The 16,138-nt window shown below is 43.5% G+C and overlaps 25 non-coding genes across 25 annotated transcripts; all 25 read left to right on the forward strand.

Annotated features, from left to right (window-relative positions):
* Nucleotides 1-161: 161 nt before the first annotated feature.
* On the forward strand, nucleotides 162-234 carry TRNAK-UUU (transfer RNA lysine (anticodon UUU)). Its single transcript has one exon. It is a non-coding gene; the product is annotated as a tRNA-Lys (tRNA).
* A 581-nt stretch (nucleotides 235-815) lies between these two features.
* Nucleotides 816-888, forward strand: TRNAK-UUU (transfer RNA lysine (anticodon UUU)). Its single transcript has one exon. It is a non-coding gene; the product is annotated as a tRNA-Lys (tRNA).
* Nucleotides 889-1,469: 581 nt separating this feature from the next.
* TRNAK-UUU (transfer RNA lysine (anticodon UUU)) lies at nucleotides 1,470-1,542 on the forward strand. Its single transcript has one exon. It is a non-coding gene; the product is annotated as a tRNA-Lys (tRNA).
* A 581-nt stretch (nucleotides 1,543-2,123) lies between these two features.
* On the forward strand, nucleotides 2,124-2,196 carry TRNAK-UUU (transfer RNA lysine (anticodon UUU)). The gene has a single exon. It is a non-coding gene; the product is annotated as a tRNA-Lys (tRNA).
* A 581-nt stretch (nucleotides 2,197-2,777) lies between these two features.
* TRNAK-UUU (transfer RNA lysine (anticodon UUU)) lies at nucleotides 2,778-2,850 on the forward strand. The gene has a single exon. It is a non-coding gene; the product is annotated as a tRNA-Lys (tRNA).
* Nucleotides 2,851-3,431: 581 nt separating this feature from the next.
* On the forward strand, nucleotides 3,432-3,504 carry TRNAK-UUU (transfer RNA lysine (anticodon UUU)). Its single transcript has one exon. It is a non-coding gene; the product is annotated as a tRNA-Lys (tRNA).
* A 581-nt stretch (nucleotides 3,505-4,085) lies between these two features.
* Nucleotides 4,086-4,158, forward strand: TRNAK-UUU (transfer RNA lysine (anticodon UUU)). Its single transcript has one exon. It is a non-coding gene; the product is annotated as a tRNA-Lys (tRNA).
* A 581-nt stretch (nucleotides 4,159-4,739) lies between these two features.
* On the forward strand, nucleotides 4,740-4,812 carry TRNAK-UUU (transfer RNA lysine (anticodon UUU)). Its single transcript has one exon. It is a non-coding gene; the product is annotated as a tRNA-Lys (tRNA).
* Nucleotides 4,813-5,393: 581 nt separating this feature from the next.
* TRNAK-UUU (transfer RNA lysine (anticodon UUU)) lies at nucleotides 5,394-5,466 on the forward strand. The gene has a single exon. It is a non-coding gene; the product is annotated as a tRNA-Lys (tRNA).
* Nucleotides 5,467-6,047: 581 nt separating this feature from the next.
* On the forward strand, nucleotides 6,048-6,120 carry TRNAK-UUU (transfer RNA lysine (anticodon UUU)). Its single transcript has one exon. It is a non-coding gene; the product is annotated as a tRNA-Lys (tRNA).
* A 581-nt stretch (nucleotides 6,121-6,701) lies between these two features.
* TRNAK-UUU (transfer RNA lysine (anticodon UUU)) lies at nucleotides 6,702-6,774 on the forward strand. The gene has a single exon. It is a non-coding gene; the product is annotated as a tRNA-Lys (tRNA).
* Nucleotides 6,775-7,355: 581 nt separating this feature from the next.
* TRNAK-UUU (transfer RNA lysine (anticodon UUU)) lies at nucleotides 7,356-7,428 on the forward strand. Its single transcript has one exon. It is a non-coding gene; the product is annotated as a tRNA-Lys (tRNA).
* Nucleotides 7,429-8,009: 581 nt separating this feature from the next.
* TRNAK-UUU (transfer RNA lysine (anticodon UUU)) lies at nucleotides 8,010-8,082 on the forward strand. The gene has a single exon. It is a non-coding gene; the product is annotated as a tRNA-Lys (tRNA).
* A 581-nt stretch (nucleotides 8,083-8,663) lies between these two features.
* On the forward strand, nucleotides 8,664-8,736 carry TRNAK-UUU (transfer RNA lysine (anticodon UUU)). Its single transcript has one exon. It is a non-coding gene; the product is annotated as a tRNA-Lys (tRNA).
* A 581-nt stretch (nucleotides 8,737-9,317) lies between these two features.
* TRNAK-UUU (transfer RNA lysine (anticodon UUU)) lies at nucleotides 9,318-9,390 on the forward strand. Its single transcript has one exon. It is a non-coding gene; the product is annotated as a tRNA-Lys (tRNA).
* Nucleotides 9,391-9,971: 581 nt separating this feature from the next.
* On the forward strand, nucleotides 9,972-10,044 carry TRNAK-UUU (transfer RNA lysine (anticodon UUU)). Its single transcript has one exon. It is a non-coding gene; the product is annotated as a tRNA-Lys (tRNA).
* A 581-nt stretch (nucleotides 10,045-10,625) lies between these two features.
* On the forward strand, nucleotides 10,626-10,698 carry TRNAK-UUU (transfer RNA lysine (anticodon UUU)). The gene has a single exon. It is a non-coding gene; the product is annotated as a tRNA-Lys (tRNA).
* Nucleotides 10,699-11,279: 581 nt separating this feature from the next.
* TRNAK-UUU (transfer RNA lysine (anticodon UUU)) lies at nucleotides 11,280-11,352 on the forward strand. Its single transcript has one exon. It is a non-coding gene; the product is annotated as a tRNA-Lys (tRNA).
* A 581-nt stretch (nucleotides 11,353-11,933) lies between these two features.
* Nucleotides 11,934-12,006, forward strand: TRNAK-UUU (transfer RNA lysine (anticodon UUU)). The gene has a single exon. It is a non-coding gene; the product is annotated as a tRNA-Lys (tRNA).
* Nucleotides 12,007-12,587: 581 nt separating this feature from the next.
* Nucleotides 12,588-12,660, forward strand: TRNAK-UUU (transfer RNA lysine (anticodon UUU)). Its single transcript has one exon. It is a non-coding gene; the product is annotated as a tRNA-Lys (tRNA).
* Nucleotides 12,661-13,241: 581 nt separating this feature from the next.
* TRNAK-UUU (transfer RNA lysine (anticodon UUU)) lies at nucleotides 13,242-13,314 on the forward strand. The gene has a single exon. It is a non-coding gene; the product is annotated as a tRNA-Lys (tRNA).
* A 581-nt stretch (nucleotides 13,315-13,895) lies between these two features.
* Nucleotides 13,896-13,968, forward strand: TRNAK-UUU (transfer RNA lysine (anticodon UUU)). Its single transcript has one exon. It is a non-coding gene; the product is annotated as a tRNA-Lys (tRNA).
* A 581-nt stretch (nucleotides 13,969-14,549) lies between these two features.
* On the forward strand, nucleotides 14,550-14,622 carry TRNAK-UUU (transfer RNA lysine (anticodon UUU)). Its single transcript has one exon. It is a non-coding gene; the product is annotated as a tRNA-Lys (tRNA).
* A 581-nt stretch (nucleotides 14,623-15,203) lies between these two features.
* Nucleotides 15,204-15,276, forward strand: TRNAK-UUU (transfer RNA lysine (anticodon UUU)). The gene has a single exon. It is a non-coding gene; the product is annotated as a tRNA-Lys (tRNA).
* Nucleotides 15,277-15,857: 581 nt separating this feature from the next.
* On the forward strand, nucleotides 15,858-15,930 carry TRNAK-UUU (transfer RNA lysine (anticodon UUU)). The gene has a single exon. It is a non-coding gene; the product is annotated as a tRNA-Lys (tRNA).
* The last annotated feature ends 208 nt before the right edge of the window (nucleotides 15,931-16,138 follow it).

The raw sequence follows: 16,138 nt of genomic DNA on the forward strand, positions 1-16,138 counted from the left end.
CCAGGAGATATAACCTGGCACTTGCTTTCTGTGGCAGAATGTGTGCGGACTTTGGTTTTGTTTGTGTACAGTCCTAAGCAAAAAGGAACATCTCGGAAGGTTCTTCGAAATGCATAGTGAGATGTTCTTCCTAAATGTGCTAAATGGGCTGCTCTGCACGAGCCTGGGTAGCTCAGTCGGTAGAGCATCAGACTTTTAATCTGAGGGTCCAGGGTTCAAGTCCCTGTTCAGGCGCCTTGCCTTTTACCATAAACCTAGCACGTACCTTGACTTCGTTCTTAGGTGATTCTTGAGTGTGCATGAGGATTAAGCGTTGTTCTGGTTATTACATGACTTGTATCCAGCATTATTTCCCTCCGTTGAGTCTGTCTCTAACTTTCAGTCTTCTCTGAGCTGGTGGGTGGGGACTTGCATTTGTGATGTCTTTCAGAAACCGCACACAGAAATTGAAGAATCCTTGTTTTGTTTTTCTCTGTAAAAGTATGTGAGACATTACACAGCCCTAATGATCTGTGTGGCAGTGAATTGAGTTTGGAAAAAAAGCTTAAACAGTTGCTTAATACTGCAGCTGCACCTGACTATACTTAGCCAATTCTTATTGTCTTTGACGATGCTGCTTACTCCTTTTCCCCACTTTTGCCTCCATAGAGAATACCAGGAGATATAACCTGGCACTTGCTTTCTGTGGCAGAATGTGTGCGGACTTTGGTTTTGTTTGTGTACAGTCCTAAGCAAAAAGGAACATCTCGGAAGGTTCTTCGAAATGCATAGTGAGATGTTCTTCCTAAATGTGCTAAATGGGCTGCTCTGCACGAGCCTGGGTAGCTCAGTCGGTAGAGCATCAGACTTTTAATCTGAGGGTCCAGGGTTCAAGTCCCTGTTCAGGCGCCTTGCCTTTTACCATAAACCTAGCACGTACCTTGACTTCGTTCTTAGGTGATTCTTGAGTGTGCATGAGGATTAAGCGTTGTTCTGGTTATTACATGACTTGTATCCAGCATTATTTCCCTCCGTTGAGTCTGTCTCTAACTTTCAGTCTTCTCTGAGCTGGTGGGTGGGGACTTGCATTTGTGATGTCTTTCAGAAACCGCACACAGAAATTGAAGAATCCTTGTTTTGTTTTTCTCTGTAAAAGTATGTGAGACATTACACAGCCCTAATGATCTGTGTGGCAGTGAATTGAGTTTGGAAAAAAAGCTTAAACAGTTGCTTAATACTGCAGCTGCACCTGACTATACTTAGCCAATTCTTATTGTCTTTGACGATGCTGCTTACTCCTTTTCCCCACTTTTGCCTCCATAGAGAATACCAGGAGATATAACCTGGCACTTGCTTTCTGTGGCAGAATGTGTGCGGACTTTGGTTTTGTTTGTGTACAGTCCTAAGCAAAAAGGAACATCTCGGAAGGTTCTTCGAAATGCATAGTGAGATGTTCTTCCTAAATGTGCTAAATGGGCTGCTCTGCACGAGCCTGGGTAGCTCAGTCGGTAGAGCATCAGACTTTTAATCTGAGGGTCCAGGGTTCAAGTCCCTGTTCAGGCGCCTTGCCTTTTACCATAAACCTAGCACGTACCTTGACTTCGTTCTTAGGTGATTCTTGAGTGTGCATGAGGATTAAGCGTTGTTCTGGTTATTACATGACTTGTATCCAGCATTATTTCCCTCCGTTGAGTCTGTCTCTAACTTTCAGTCTTCTCTGAGCTGGTGGGTGGGGACTTGCATTTGTGATGTCTTTCAGAAACCGCACACAGAAATTGAAGAATCCTTGTTTTGTTTTTCTCTGTAAAAGTATGTGAGACATTACACAGCCCTAATGATCTGTGTGGCAGTGAATTGAGTTTGGAAAAAAAGCTTAAACAGTTGCTTAATACTGCAGCTGCACCTGACTATACTTAGCCAATTCTTATTGTCTTTGACGATGCTGCTTACTCCTTTTCCCCACTTTTGCCTCCATAGAGAATACCAGGAGATATAACCTGGCACTTGCTTTCTGTGGCAGAATGTGTGCGGACTTTGGTTTTGTTTGTGTACAGTCCTAAGCAAAAAGGAACATCTCGGAAGGTTCTTCGAAATGCATAGTGAGATGTTCTTCCTAAATGTGCTAAATGGGCTGCTCTGCACGAGCCTGGGTAGCTCAGTCGGTAGAGCATCAGACTTTTAATCTGAGGGTCCAGGGTTCAAGTCCCTGTTCAGGCGCCTTGCCTTTTACCATAAACCTAGCACGTACCTTGACTTCGTTCTTAGGTGATTCTTGAGTGTGCATGAGGATTAAGCGTTGTTCTGGTTATTACATGACTTGTATCCAGCATTATTTCCCTCCGTTGAGTCTGTCTCTAACTTTCAGTCTTCTCTGAGCTGGTGGGTGGGGACTTGCATTTGTGATGTCTTTCAGAAACCGCACACAGAAATTGAAGAATCCTTGTTTTGTTTTTCTCTGTAAAAGTATGTGAGACATTACACAGCCCTAATGATCTGTGTGGCAGTGAATTGAGTTTGGAAAAAAAGCTTAAACAGTTGCTTAATACTGCAGCTGCACCTGACTATACTTAGCCAATTCTTATTGTCTTTGACGATGCTGCTTACTCCTTTTCCCCACTTTTGCCTCCATAGAGAATACCAGGAGATATAACCTGGCACTTGCTTTCTGTGGCAGAATGTGTGCGGACTTTGGTTTTGTTTGTGTACAGTCCTAAGCAAAAAGGAACATCTCGGAAGGTTCTTCGAAATGCATAGTGAGATGTTCTTCCTAAATGTGCTAAATGGGCTGCTCTGCACGAGCCTGGGTAGCTCAGTCGGTAGAGCATCAGACTTTTAATCTGAGGGTCCAGGGTTCAAGTCCCTGTTCAGGCGCCTTGCCTTTTACCATAAACCTAGCACGTACCTTGACTTCGTTCTTAGGTGATTCTTGAGTGTGCATGAGGATTAAGCGTTGTTCTGGTTATTACATGACTTGTATCCAGCATTATTTCCCTCCGTTGAGTCTGTCTCTAACTTTCAGTCTTCTCTGAGCTGGTGGGTGGGGACTTGCATTTGTGATGTCTTTCAGAAACCGCACACAGAAATTGAAGAATCCTTGTTTTGTTTTTCTCTGTAAAAGTATGTGAGACATTACACAGCCCTAATGATCTGTGTGGCAGTGAATTGAGTTTGGAAAAAAAGCTTAAACAGTTGCTTAATACTGCAGCTGCACCTGACTATACTTAGCCAATTCTTATTGTCTTTGACGATGCTGCTTACTCCTTTTCCCCACTTTTGCCTCCATAGAGAATACCAGGAGATATAACCTGGCACTTGCTTTCTGTGGCAGAATGTGTGCGGACTTTGGTTTTGTTTGTGTACAGTCCTAAGCAAAAAGGAACATCTCGGAAGGTTCTTCGAAATGCATAGTGAGATGTTCTTCCTAAATGTGCTAAATGGGCTGCTCTGCACGAGCCTGGGTAGCTCAGTCGGTAGAGCATCAGACTTTTAATCTGAGGGTCCAGGGTTCAAGTCCCTGTTCAGGCGCCTTGCCTTTTACCATAAACCTAGCACGTACCTTGACTTCGTTCTTAGGTGATTCTTGAGTGTGCATGAGGATTAAGCGTTGTTCTGGTTATTACATGACTTGTATCCAGCATTATTTCCCTCCGTTGAGTCTGTCTCTAACTTTCAGTCTTCTCTGAGCTGGTGGGTGGGGACTTGCATTTGTGATGTCTTTCAGAAACCGCACACAGAAATTGAAGAATCCTTGTTTTGTTTTTCTCTGTAAAAGTATGTGAGACATTACACAGCCCTAATGATCTGTGTGGCAGTGAATTGAGTTTGGAAAAAAAGCTTAAACAGTTGCTTAATACTGCAGCTGCACCTGACTATACTTAGCCAATTCTTATTGTCTTTGACGATGCTGCTTACTCCTTTTCCCCACTTTTGCCTCCATAGAGAATACCAGGAGATATAACCTGGCACTTGCTTTCTGTGGCAGAATGTGTGCGGACTTTGGTTTTGTTTGTGTACAGTCCTAAGCAAAAAGGAACATCTCGGAAGGTTCTTCGAAATGCATAGTGAGATGTTCTTCCTAAATGTGCTAAATGGGCTGCTCTGCACGAGCCTGGGTAGCTCAGTCGGTAGAGCATCAGACTTTTAATCTGAGGGTCCAGGGTTCAAGTCCCTGTTCAGGCGCCTTGCCTTTTACCATAAACCTAGCACGTACCTTGACTTCGTTCTTAGGTGATTCTTGAGTGTGCATGAGGATTAAGCGTTGTTCTGGTTATTACATGACTTGTATCCAGCATTATTTCCCTCCGTTGAGTCTGTCTCTAACTTTCAGTCTTCTCTGAGCTGGTGGGTGGGGACTTGCATTTGTGATGTCTTTCATAAACCGCACACAGAAATTGAAGAATCCTTGTTTTGTTTTTCTCTGTAAAAGTATGTGAGACATTACACAGCCCTAATGATCTGTGTGGCAGTGAATTGAGTTTGGAAAAAAAGCTTAAACAGTTGCTTAATACTGCAGCTGCACCTGACTATACTTAGCCAATTCTTATTGTCTTTGACGATGCTGCTTACTCCTTTTCCCCACTTTTGCCTCCATAGAGAATACCAGGAGATATAACCTGGCACTTGCTTTCTGTGGCAGAATGTGTGCGGACTTTGGTTTTGTTTGTGTACAGTCCTAAGCAAAAAGGAACATCTCGGAAGGTTCTTCGAAATGCATAGTGAGATGTTCTTCCTAAATGTGCTAAATGGGCTGCTCTGCACGAGCCTGGGTAGCTCAGTCGGTAGAGCATCAGACTTTTAATCTGAGGGTCCAGGGTTCAAGTCCCTGTTCAGGCGCCTTGCCTTTTACCATAAACCTAGCACGTACCTTGACTTCGTTCTTAGGTGATTCTTGAGTGTGCATGAGGATTAAGCGTTGTTCTGGTTATTACATGACTTGTATCCAGCATTATTTCCCTCCGTTGAGTCTGTCTCTAACTTTCAGTCTTCTCTGAGCTGGTGGGTGGGGACTTGCATTTGTGATGTCTTTCAGAAACCGCACACAGAAATTGAAGAATCCTTGTTTTGTTTTTCTCTGTAAAAGTATGTGAGACATTACACAGCCCTAATGATCTGTGTGGCAGTGAATTGAGTTTGGAAAAAAAGCTTAAACAGTTGCTTAATACTGCAGCTGCACCTGACTATACTTAGCCAATTCTTATTGTCTTTGACGATGCTGCTTACTCCTTTTCCCCACTTTTGCCTCCATAGAGAATACCAGGAGATATAACCTGGCACTTGCTTTCTGTGGCAGAATGTGTGCGGACTTTGGTTTTGTTTGTGTACAGTCCTAAGCAAAAAGGAACATCTCGGAAGGTTCTTCGAAATGCATAGTGAGATGTTCTTCCTAAATGTGCTAAATGGGCTGCTCTGCACGAGCCTGGGTAGCTCAGTCGGTAGAGCATCAGACTTTTAATCTGAGGGTCCAGGGTTCAAGTCCCTGTTCAGGCGCCTTGCCTTTTACCATAAACCTAGCACGTACCTTGACTTCGTTCTTAGGTGATTCTTGAGTGTGCATGAGGATTAAGCGTTGTTCTGGTTATTACATGACTTGTATCCAGCATTATTTCCCTCCGTTGAGTCTGTCTCTAACTTTCAGTCTTCTCTGAGCTGGTGGGTGGGGACTTGCATTTGTGATGTCTTTCAGAAACCGCACACAGAAATTGAAGAATCCTTGTTTTGTTTTTCTCTGTAAAAGTATGTGAGACATTACACAGCCCTAATGATCTGTGTGGCAGTGAATTGAGTTTGGAAAAAAAGCTTAAACAGTTGCTTAATACTGCAGCTGCACCTGACTATACTTAGCCAATTCTTATTGTCTTTGACGATGCTGCTTACTCCTTTTCCCCACTTTTGCCTCCATAGAGAATACCAGGAGATATAACCTGGCACTTGCTTTCTGTGGCAGAATGTGTGCGGACTTTGGTTTTGTTTGTGTACAGTCCTAAGCAAAAAGGAACATCTCGGAAGGTTCTTCGAAATGCATAGTGAGATGTTCTTCCTAAATGTGCTAAATGGGCTGCTCTGCACGAGCCTGGGTAGCTCAGTCGGTAGAGCATCAGACTTTTAATCTGAGGGTCCAGGGTTCAAGTCCCTGTTCAGGCGCCTTGCCTTTTACCATAAACCTAGCACGTACCTTGACTTCGTTCTTAGGTGATTCTTGAGTGTGCATGAGGATTAAGCGTTGTTCTGGTTATTACATGACTTGTATCCAGCATTATTTCCCTCCGTTGAGTCTGTCTCTAACTTTCAGTCTTCTCTGAGCTGGTGGGTGGGGACTTGCATTTGTGATGTCTTTCAGAAACCGCACACAGAAATTGAAGAATCCTTGTTTTGTTTTTCTCTGTAAAAGTATGTGAGACATTACACAGCCCTAATGATCTGTGTGGCAGTGAATTGAGTTTGGAAAAAAAGCTTAAACAGTTGCTTAATACTGCAGCTGCACCTGACTATACTTAGCCAATTCTTATTGTCTTTGACGATGCTGCTTACTCCTTTTCCCCACTTTTGCCTCCATAGAGAATACCAGGAGATATAACCTGGCACTTGCTTTCTGTGGCAGAATGTGTGCGGACTTTGGTTTTGTTTGTGTACAGTCCTAAGCAAAAAGGAACATCTCGGAAGGTTCTTCGAAATGCATAGTGAGATGTTCTTCCTAAATGTGCTAAATGGGCTGCTCTGCACGAGCCTGGGTAGCTCAGTCGGTAGAGCATCAGACTTTTAATCTGAGGGTCCAGGGTTCAAGTCCCTGTTCAGGCGCCTTGCCTTTTACCATAAACCTAGCACGTACCTTGACTTCGTTCTTAGGTGATTCTTGAGTGTGCATGAGGATTAAGCGTTGTTCTGGTTATTACATGACTTGTATCCAGCATTATTTCCCTCCGTTGAGTCTGTCTCTAACTTTCAGTCTTCTCTGAGCTGGTGGGTGGGGACTTGCATTTGTGATGTCTTTCAGAAACCGCACACAGAAATTGAAGAATCCTTGTTTTGTTTTTCTCTGTAAAAGTATGTGAGACATTACACAGCCCTAATGATCTGTGTGGCAGTGAATTGAGTTTGGAAAAAAAGCTTAAACAGTTGCTTAATACTGCAGCTGCACCTGACTATACTTAGCCAATTCTTATTGTCTTTGACGATGCTGCTTACTCCTTTTCCCCACTTTTGCCTCCATAGAGAATACCAGGAGATATAACCTGGCACTTGCTTTCTGTGGCAGAATGTGTGCGGACTTTGGTTTTGTTTGTGTACAGTCCTAAGCAAAAAGGAACATCTCGGAAGGTTCTTCGAAATGCATAGTGAGATGTTCTTCCTAAATGTGCTAAATGGGCTGCTCTGCACGAGCCTGGGTAGCTCAGTCGGTAGAGCATCAGACTTTTAATCTGAGGGTCCAGGGTTCAAGTCCCTGTTCAGGCGCCTTGCCTTTTACCATAAACCTAGCACGTACCTTGACTTCGTTCTTAGGTGATTCTTGAGTGTGCATGAGGATTAAGCGTTGTTCTGGTTATTACATGACTTGTATCCAGCATTATTTCCCTCCGTTGAGTCTGTCTCTAACTTTCAGTCTTCTCTGAGCTGGTGGGTGGGGACTTGCATTTGTGATGTCTTTCAGAAACCGCACACAGAAATTGAAGAATCCTTGTTTTGTTTTTCTCTGTAAAAGTATGTGAGACATTACACAGCCCTAATGATCTGTGTGGCAGTGAATTGAGTTTGGAAAAAAAGCTTAAACAGTTGCTTAATACTGCAGCTGCACCTGACTATACTTAGCCAATTCTTATTGTCTTTGACGATGCTGCTTACTCCTTTTCCCCACTTTTGCCTCCATAGAGAATACCAGGAGATATAACCTGGCACTTGCTTTCTGTGGCAGAATGTGTGCGGACTTTGGTTTTGTTTGTGTACAGTCCTAAGCAAAAAGGAACATCTCGGAAGGTTCTTCGAAATGCATAGTGAGATGTTCTTCCTAAATGTGCTAAATGGGCTGCTCTGCACGAGCCTGGGTAGCTCAGTCGGTAGAGCATCAGACTTTTAATCTGAGGGTCCAGGGTTCAAGTCCCTGTTCAGGCGCCTTGCCTTTTACCATAAACCTAGCACGTACCTTGACTTCGTTCTTAGGTGATTCTTGAGTGTGCATGAGGATTAAGCGTTGTTCTGGTTATTACATGACTTGTATCCAGCATTATTTCCCTCCGTTGAGTCTGTCTCTAACTTTCAGTCTTCTCTGAGCTGGTGGGTGGGGACTTGCATTTGTGATGTCTTTCAGAAACCGCACACAGAAATTGAAGAATCCTTGTTTTGTTTTTCTCTGTAAAAGTATGTGAGACATTACACAGCCCTAATGATCTGTGTGGCAGTGAATTGAGTTTGGAAAAAAAGCTTAAACAGTTGCTTAATACTGCAGCTGCACCTGACTATACTTAGCCAATTCTTATTGTCTTTGACGATGCTGCTTACTCCTTTTCCCCACTTTTGCCTCCATAGAGAATACCAGGAGATATAACCTGGCACTTGCTTTCTGTGGCAGAATGTGTGCGGACTTTGGTTTTGTTTGTGTACAGTCCTAAGCAAAAAGGAACATCTCGGAAGGTTCTTCGAAATGCATAGTGAGATGTTCTTCCTAAATGTGCTAAATGGGCTGCTCTGCACGAGCCTGGGTAGCTCAGTCGGTAGAGCATCAGACTTTTAATCTGAGGGTCCAGGGTTCAAGTCCCTGTTCAGGCGCCTTGCCTTTTACCATAAACCTAGCACGTACCTTGACTTCGTTCTTAGGTGATTCTTGAGTGTGCATGAGGATTAAGCGTTGTTCTGGTTATTACATGACTTGTATCCAGCATTATTTCCCTCCGTTGAGTCTGTCTCTAACTTTCAGTCTTCTCTGAGCTGGTGGGTGGGGACTTGCATTTGTGATGTCTTTCAGAAACCGCACACAGAAATTGAAGAATCCTTGTTTTGTTTTTCTCTGTAAAAGTATGTGAGACATTACACAGCCCTAATGATCTGTGTGGCAGTGAATTGAGTTTGGAAAAAAAGCTTAAACAGTTGCTTAATACTGCAGCTGCACCTGACTATACTTAGCCAATTCTTATTGTCTTTGACGATGCTGCTTACTCCTTTTCCCCACTTTTGCCTCCATAGAGAATACCAGGAGATATAACCTGGCACTTGCTTTCTGTGGCAGAATGTGTGCGGACTTTGGTTTTGTTTGTGTACAGTCCTAAGCAAAAAGGAACATCTCGGAAGGTTCTTCGAAATGCATAGTGAGATGTTCTTCCTAAATGTGCTAAATGGGCTGCTCTGCACGAGCCTGGGTAGCTCAGTCGGTAGAGCATCAGACTTTTAATCTGAGGGTCCAGGGTTCAAGTCCCTGTTCAGGCGCCTTGCCTTTTACCATAAACCTAGCACGTACCTTGACTTCGTTCTTAGGTGATTCTTGAGTGTGCATGAGGATTAAGCGTTGTTCTGGTTATTACATGACTTGTATCCAGCATTATTTCCCTCCGTTGAGTCTGTCTCTAACTTTCAGTCTTCTCTGAGCTGGTGGGTGGGGACTTGCATTTGTGATGTCTTTCAGAAACCGCACACAGAAATTGAAGAATCCTTGTTTTGTTTTTCTCTGTAAAAGTATGTGAGACATTACACAGCCCTAATGATCTGTGTGGCAGTGAATTGAGTTTGGAAAAAAAGCTTAAACAGTTGCTTAATACTGCAGCTGCACCTGACTATACTTAGCCAATTCTTATTGTCTTTGACGATGCTGCTTACTCCTTTTCCCCACTTTTGCCTCCATAGAGAATACCAGGAGATATAACCTGGCACTTGCTTTCTGTGGCAGAATGTGTGCGGACTTTGGTTTTGTTTGTGTACAGTCCTAAGCAAAAAGGAACATCTCGGAAGGTTCTTCGAAATGCATAGTGAGATGTTCTTCCTAAATGTGCTAAATGGGCTGCTCTGCACGAGCCTGGGTAGCTCAGTCGGTAGAGCATCAGACTTTTAATCTGAGGGTCCAGGGTTCAAGTCCCTGTTCAGGCGCCTTGCCTTTTACCATAAACCTAGCACGTACCTTGACTTCGTTCTTAGGTGATTCTTGAGTGTGCATGAGGATTAAGCGTTGTTCTGGTTATTACATGACTTGTATCCAGCATTATTTCCCTCCGTTGAGTCTGTCTCTAACTTTCAGTCTTCTCTGAGCTGGTGGGTGGGGACTTGCATTTGTGATGTCTTTCAGAAACCGCACACAGAAATTGAAGAATCCTTGTTTTGTTTTTCTCTGTAAAAGTATGTGAGACATTACACAGCCCTAATGATCTGTGTGGCAGTGAATTGAGTTTGGAAAAAAAGCTTAAACAGTTGCTTAATACTGCAGCTGCACCTGACTATACTTAGCCAATTCTTATTGTCTTTGACGATGCTGCTTACTCCTTTTCCCCACTTTTGCCTCCATAGAGAATACCAGGAGATATAACCTGGCACTTGCTTTCTGTGGCAGAATGTGTGCGGACTTTGGTTTTGTTTGTGTACAGTCCTAAGCAAAAAGGAACATCTCGGAAGGTTCTTCGAAATGCATAGTGAGATGTTCTTCCTAAATGTGCTAAATGGGCTGCTCTGCACGAGCCTGGGTAGCTCAGTCGGTAGAGCATCAGACTTTTAATCTGAGGGTCCAGGGTTCAAGTCCCTGTTCAGGCGCCTTGCCTTTTACCATAAACCTAGCACGTACCTTGACTTCGTTCTTAGGTGATTCTTGAGTGTGCATGAGGATTAAGCGTTGTTCTGGTTATTACATGACTTGTATCCAGCATTATTTCCCTCCGTTGAGTCTGTCTCTAACTTTCAGTCTTCTCTGAGCTGGTGGGTGGGGACTTGCATTTGTGATGTCTTTCAGAAACCGCACACAGAAATTGAAGAATCCTTGTTTTGTTTTTCTCTGTAAAAGTATGTGAGACATTACACAGCCCTAATGATCTGTGTGGCAGTGAATTGAGTTTGGAAAAAAAGCTTAAACAGTTGCTTAATACTGCAGCTGCACCTGACTATACTTAGCCAATTCTTATTGTCTTTGACGATGCTGCTTACTCCTTTTCCCCACTTTTGCCTCCATAGAGAATACCAGGAGATATAACCTGGCACTTGCTTTCTGTGGCAGAATGTGTGCGGACTTTGGTTTTGTTTGTGTACAGTCCTAAGCAAAAAGGAACATCTCGGAAGGTTCTTCGAAATGCATAGTGAGATGTTCTTCCTAAATGTGCTAAATGGGCTGCTCTGCACGAGCCTGGGTAGCTCAGTCGGTAGAGCATCAGACTTTTAATCTGAGGGTCCAGGGTTCAAGTCCCTGTTCAGGCGCCTTGCCTTTTACCATAAACCTAGCACGTACCTTGACTTCGTTCTTAGGTGATTCTTGAGTGTGCATGAGGATTAAGCGTTGTTCTGGTTATTACATGACTTGTATCCAGCATTATTTCCCTCCGTTGAGTCTGTCTCTAACTTTCAGTCTTCTCTGAGCTGGTGGGTGGGGACTTGCATTTGTGATGTCTTTCAGAAACCGCACACAGAAATTGAAGAATCCTTGTTTTGTTTTTCTCTGTAAAAGTATGTGAGACATTACACAGCCCTAATGATCTGTGTGGCAGTGAATTGAGTTTGGAAAAAAAGCTTAAACAGTTGCTTAATACTGCAGCTGCACCTGACTATACTTAGCCAATTCTTATTGTCTTTGACGATGCTGCTTACTCCTTTTCCCCACTTTTGCCTCCATAGAGAATACCAGGAGATATAACCTGGCACTTGCTTTCTGTGGCAGAATGTGTGCGGACTTTGGTTTTGTTTGTGTACAGTCCTAAGCAAAAAGGAACATCTCGGAAGGTTCTTCGAAATGCATAGTGAGATGTTCTTCCTAAATGTGCTAAATGGGCTGCTCTGCACGAGCCTGGGTAGCTCAGTCGGTAGAGCATCAGACTTTTAATCTGAGGGTCCAGGGTTCAAGTCCCTGTTCAGGCGCCTTGCCTTTTACCATAAACCTAGCACGTACCTTGACTTCGTTCTTAGGTGATTCTTGAGTGTGCATGAGGATTAAGCGTTGTTCTGGTTATTACATGACTTGTATCCAGCATTATTTCCCTCCGTTGAGTCTGTCTCTAACTTTCAGTCTTCTCTGAGCTGGTGGGTGGGGACTTGCATTTGTGATGTCTTTCAGAAACCGCACACAGAAATTGAAGAATCCTTGTTTTGTTTTTCTCTGTAAAAGTATGTGAGACATTACACAGCCCTAATGATCTGTGTGGCAGTGAATTGAGTTTGGAAAAAAAGCTTAAACAGTTGCTTAATACTGCAGCTGCACCTGACTATACTTAGCCAATTCTTATTGTCTTTGACGATGCTGCTTACTCCTTTTCCCCACTTTTGCCTCCATAGAGAATACCAGGAGATATAACCTGGCACTTGCTTTCTGTGGCAGAATGTGTGCGGACTTTGGTTTTGTTTGTGTACAGTCCTAAGCAAAAAGGAACATCTCGGAAGGTTCTTCGAAATGCATAGTGAGATGTTCTTCCTAAATGTGCTAAATGGGCTGCTCTGCACGAGCCTGGGTAGCTCAGTCGGTAGAGCATCAGACTTTTAATCTGAGGGTCCAGGGTTCAAGTCCCTGTTCAGGCGCCTTGCCTTTTACCATAAACCTAGCACGTACCTTGACTTCGTTCTTAGGTGATTCTTGAGTGTGCATGAGGATTAAGCGTTGTTCTGGTTATTACATGACTTGTATCCAGCATTATTTCCCTCCGTTGAGTCTGTCTCTAACTTTCAGTCTTCTCTGAGCTGGTGGGTGGGGACTTGCATTTGTGATGTCTTTCAGAAACCGCACACAGAAATTGAAGAATCCTTGTTTTGTTTTTCTCTGTAAAAGTATGTGAGACATTACACAGCCCTAATGATCTGTGTGGCAGTGAATTGAGTTTGGAAAAAAAGCTTAAACAGTTGCTTAATACTGCAGCTGCACCTGACTATACTTAGCCAATTCTTATTGTCTTTGACGATGCTGCTTACTCCTTTTCCCCACTTTTGCCTCCATAGAGAATACCAGGAGATATAACCTGGCACTTGCTTTCTGTGGCAGAATGTGTGCGGACTTTGGTTTTGTTTGTGTACAGTCCTAAGCAAAAAGGAACATCTCGGAAGGTTCTTCGAAATGCATAGTGAGATGTTCTTCCTAAATGTGCTAAATGGGCTGCTCTGCACGAGCCTGGGTAGCTCAGTCGGTAGAGCATCAGACTTTTAATCTGAGGGTCCAGGGTTCAAATCCCTGTTCAGGCGCCTTGCCTTTTACCATAAACCTAGCACGTACCTTGACTTCGTTCTTAGGTGATTCTTGAGTGTGCATGAGGATTAAGCGTTGTTCTGGTTATTACATGACTTGTATCCAGCATTATTTCCCTCCGTTGAGTCTGTCTCTAACTTTCAGTCTTCTCTGAGCTGGTGGGTGGGGACTTGCATTTGTGATGTCTTTCAGAAACCGCACACAGAAATTGAAGAATCCTTGTTTTGTTTTTCTCTGTAAAAGTATGTGAGACATTACACAGCCCTAATGATCTGTGTGGCAGTGAATTGAGTTTGGAAAAAAAGCTTAAACAGTTGCTTAATACTGCAGCTGCACCTGACTATACTTAGCCAATTCTTATTGTCTTTGACGATGCTGCTTACTCCTTTTCCCCACTTTTGCCTCCATAGAGAATACCAGGAGATATAACCTGGCACTTGCTTTCTGTGGCAGAATGTGTGCGGACTTTGGTTTTGTTTGTGTACAGTCCTAAGCAAAAAGGAACATCTCGGAAGGTTCTTCGAAATGCATAGTGAGATGTTCTTCCTAAATGTGCTAAATGGGCTGCTCTGCACGAGCCTGGGTAGCTCAGTCGGTAGAGCATCAGACTTTTAATCTGAGGGTCCAGGGTTCAAGTCCCTGTTCAGGCGCCTTGCCTTTTACCATAAACCTAGCACGTACCTTGACTTCGTTCTTAGGTGATTCTTGAGTGTGCATGAGGATTAAGCGTTGTTCTGGTTATTACATGACTTGTATCCAGCATTATTTCCCTCCGTTGAGTCTGTCTCTAACTTTCAGTCTTCTCTGGGCTGGTGGGTGGGGACTTGCATTTGTGATGTCTTTCAGAAACCGCACACAGAAATTGAAGAATCCTTGTTTTGTTTTTCTCTGTAAAAGTATGTGAGACATTACACAGCCCTAATGATCTGTGTGGCAGTGAATTGAGTTTGGAAAAAAAGCTTAAACAGTTGCTTAATACTGCAGCTGCACCTGACTATACTTAGCCAATTCTTATTGTCTTTGACGATGCTGCTTACTCCTTTTCCCCACTTTTGCCTCCATAGAGAATACCAGGAGATATAACCTGGCACTTGCTTTCTGTGGCAGAATGTGTGCGGACTTTGGTTTTGTTTGTGTACAGTCCTAAGCAAAAAGGAACATCTCGGAAGGTTCTTCGAAATGCATAGTGAGATGTTCTTCCTAAATGTGCTAAATGGGCTGCTCTGCACGAGCCTGGGTAGCTCAGTCGGTAGAGCATCAGACTTTTAATCTGAGGGTCCAGGGTTCAAGTCCCTGTTCAGGCGCCTTGCCTTTTACCATAAACCTAGCACGTACCTTGACTTCGTTCTTAGGTGATTCTTGAGTGTGCATGAGGATTAAGCGTTGTTCTGGTTATTACATGACTTGTATCCAGCATTATTTCCCTCCGTTGAGTCTGTCTCTAACTTTCAGTCTTCTCTGAGCTGGTGGGTGGGGACTTGCATTTGTGATGTCTTTCAGAAACCGCACACAGAAATTGAAGAATCCTTGTTTTGTTTTTCTCTGTAAAAGTATGTGAGACATTACACAGCCCTAATGATCTGTGTGGCAGTGAATTGAGTTTGGAAAAAAAGCTTAAACAGTTGCTTAATACTGCAGCTGCACCTGACTATACTTAGCCAATTCTTATTGTCTTTGACGATGCTGCTTACTCCTTTTCCCCACTTTTGCCTCCATAGAGAATACCAGGAGATATAACCTGGCACTTGCTTTCTGTGGCAGAATGTGTGCGGACTTTGGTTTTGTTTGTGTACAGTCCTAAGCAAAAAGGAACATCTCGGAAGGTTCTTCGAAATGCATAGTGAGATGTTCTTCCTAAATGTGCTAAATGGGCTGCTCTGCACGAGCCTGGGTAGCTCAGTCGGTAGAGCATCAGACTTTTAATCTGAGGGTCCAGGGTTCAAGTCCCTGTTCAGGCGCCTTGCCTTTTACCATAAACCTAGCACGTACCTTGACTTCGTTCTTAGGTGATTCTTGAGTGTGCATGAGGATTAAGCGTTGTTCTGGTTATTACATGACTTGTATCCAGCATTATTTCCCTCCGTTGAGTCTGTCTCTAACTTTCAGTCTTCTCTGAGCTGGTGGGTGGGGACTTGCATTTGTGATGTCTTTCAGAAACCGCACACAGAAATTGAAGAATCCTTGTTTTGTTTTTCTCTGTAAAAGTATGTGAGACATTACACAGCCCTAATGATCTGTGTGGCAGTGAATTGAGTTTGGAAAAAAAGCTTAAACAGTTGCTTAATACTGCAGCTGCACCTGACTATACTTAGCCAATTCTTATTGTCTTTGACGATGCTGCTTACTCCTTTTCCCCACTTTTGCCTCCATAGAGAATACCAGGAGATATAACCTGGCACTTGCTTTCTGTGGCAGAATGTGTGCGGACTTTGGTTTTGTTTGTGTACAGTCCTAAGCAAAAAGGAACATCTCGGAAGGTTCTTCGAAATGCATAGTGAGATGTTCTTCCTAAATGTGCTAAATGGGCTGCTCTGCACGAGCCTGGGTAGCTCAGTCGGTAGAGCATCAGCCTTTTAATCTGAGGGTCCAGGGTTCAAGTCCCTGTTCAGGCGCCTTGCCTTTTACCATAAACCTAGCACGTACCTTGACTTCGTTCTTAGGTGATTCTTGAGTGTGCATGAGGATTAAGCGTTGTTCTGGTTATTACATGACTTGTATCCAGCATTATTTCCCTCCGTTGAGTCTGTCTCTAACTTTCAGTCTTCTCTGAGCTGGTGGGTGGGGACTTGCATTTGTGATGTCTTTCAGAAACCGCACACA

The sequence above is a fragment of the Anomaloglossus baeobatrachus genome, chromosome 1 (assembly GCF_048569485.1).
Source record: "Anomaloglossus baeobatrachus isolate aAnoBae1 chromosome 1, aAnoBae1.hap1, whole genome shotgun sequence".
NCBI classification, from domain to species: Eukaryota; Metazoa; Chordata; class Amphibia; order Anura; family Aromobatidae; genus Anomaloglossus; species Anomaloglossus baeobatrachus.